The following is a 2,506-nucleotide window of genomic DNA, read 5'->3' as shown; positions in this document are numbered from 1 at the left end:
CCTGTTCTGCGTTCCTAACATCTTCCCACACAATAGGGATGCTGTTGGCCCCTGAATGGCAAGGCATTAGGGAGAGGTGAGCCTGGATGGTGGTTGTGGCTGACGACCTTAGGAAATGTCATGTACATGCATAGAACTTTATCTCGGCTAATAAAAGGGTAGTTTGAAGGCGACTCCACCCTGAGAGTAATTTTTAGATTTTTCTTCACAATCTAAATGTCAGTATTGCACTTTTTTCTTTGTGATGTTATTTATTTTTAGAAATCTCAAGATTTTTTGGTAAACGCTGATATTCACTGGTATTAATAACTCGCACTCCCCCCCCCCCCCCCAAATAAGATTAGTACATGTGTTTTCATGGCGTCATCTTTTACTTGGTGGTTTGTGGGCATTTTCCAATGTCATTAAATGTATTTTTTCCCAACTTTTATGAAAAATTTCAAGCATGAAGTTGAGAGAATTTTACAGTGAAATAGAAGCAATTCTTAAGGGTGTGGAAAAAAAGCGTGGGCGATTTTGCTCCTGGGGGGGCAAAAATGTCTCAGAAGACATTTGGTAATGTCTGAATATATTTTGAGTTGTTACAACTGGAGGAGTGCTTCTGGCATCTAACGGGTAGGGCCTAGCCATGCTGCTCAACTTCCGCAATGCACAAGACATCTCTCTACAACAAAGAATTTGGTGGTTTAAACTGTCTATAGTGCTAAGGTTAAGACACTGACACTATCATGAATCTAGACACACTATCATAACATTTTATTCTACCAGCTTTGTTATGTATCTAATCCATTCATCCAATCCATCTGTTTTGATCCATTTCAAAGCAATTTGCAGACATTAGCACACTTCTCCCTAAATACTTCAGCATGTAGAACAGACTTAAATATTTGATTTTTTTATTTTGGGGTAAAAGTGAAATGCACATCTTAAATGTATATTGGTTGAGTTTTGACAAACGCATACGACTTTGTAGTTCAAACCCTATTAAGATATAGACCATTATTAGCACCCTAGAAATGCTCCTTCCTAGTCAGTCCCCCTCCAAACGCCCAACAGGGAACCACTGTTCTGAGTTTTTCCTGCCATAATTAGTTTTGCCTGTTCACATGCATGGAATTAGTAGGTATTTTTGTATAAGGCTTCTTTCAGTATATTTTGAAGATTCGTCCATATTCTTGTGCCTATCAATTTTATTGCTTAGAATTCCATTATAAGACTATACCACAGTTTTCCTATTCTTTTGTTCAAAACATGAGCTGTTTCTAGTTTTCTGGCTATTATGAGTAAGGCTACTATGAATACTCTTGTAAAATTTTTCATTTCTAATGACCTTCAATAAGCATTAAGCATTTACTATGTTGCCAACACTTCTGGTACAAGGGAGAACCGTGAACAAGGCAAAGATGTTTCATCTCTCAAAGCTTACATTTGCACATTTCTGTGTATGTATGGGAATTGGGGCGGGGGGGGGGAGGAGAAATATATAAGTAAACATGAGAAAAAAATACTAGATAGTGACAACTGCTGGGTAGTGGCATAAAATAAAGTGATGTGAGTGATCAGGTGGCTATATAACCTAGATTGCCCAGCCAATTTCTCTGTGAGAAAGTGACTTTTAAGGTGTGAACAGAATTACAATTACCAACCACAGAATATCATGGGGAGCAGCATTCCTAGGCAGAGAGAGCAGGTGGTACAATGTCCCCAAGGCTGTGTTTTAGAATGGAAAAAATAAAAATGCTTGTGTGCTAAGATACCTTAATGAATAAAGCTTAAAAAATTATATCAGCAGTAAAGAGCAGGAAAGCCAGATCCCCCCCCCCACCCCGCCAAGAGCCAAATGTAACCATTGTTACTCTGGACAATTCGACAGATTAGGACGCCACTATCTTAACCTACTTTATCTGCTCACTAATATGGATGAACATTTCTTCATATCTTTTAAGACCAAGTGTCCTTTTACCGTGAATTACCTGTTTATATCCCTTGCCTATTTTTCTACTGGCGCTTGCATCTTTTTTTTTTTTTTTTCCAGGCGATTACTGTGTCTTCTATAGAAGACTAAATAAACCCCAGGGCAGCGAGCCTGTTTGTTTAATTCACTTCACAAGGGGCTCGGCACGTACAAACGAACACAGTAAATGTTTGAAAAATTTACCCTCCCTCGGCAAGATTAGTTCAAGACAATATACGTACTTAACTTTAGAAGTCGATCGGACAGAATTAGGGGAACTGCATGAAATGTAAATGTCACCCTCTTGGCCACCCTTCAGATGTAATATGAATAAGGTAACCCATCAAGGAGATTCCAATACTCTGACCACCATCAGGTACTTATGCTTCCGAAGCATTTAAACAACCCCATAGTTAACCAGAGTGGGGAAAACTGCTAGACTCCTCCGAGCAGCTGCATCTGAACTTCCGGAGGGAGCCGCGCGCAGGCGCCAATAAAATAGCGTGGGCTCCGCCGGCCCCTGGGGATAAATTACTTCCCATAATGCCGCGT

This window comes from Panthera uncia, chromosome C2, assembly GCF_023721935.1.
Source record: "Panthera uncia isolate 11264 chromosome C2, Puncia_PCG_1.0, whole genome shotgun sequence".
Classification (NCBI taxonomy): domain Eukaryota; kingdom Metazoa; phylum Chordata; class Mammalia; order Carnivora; family Felidae; genus Panthera; species Panthera uncia.
This window is presented reverse-complemented; position numbering follows the sequence as displayed.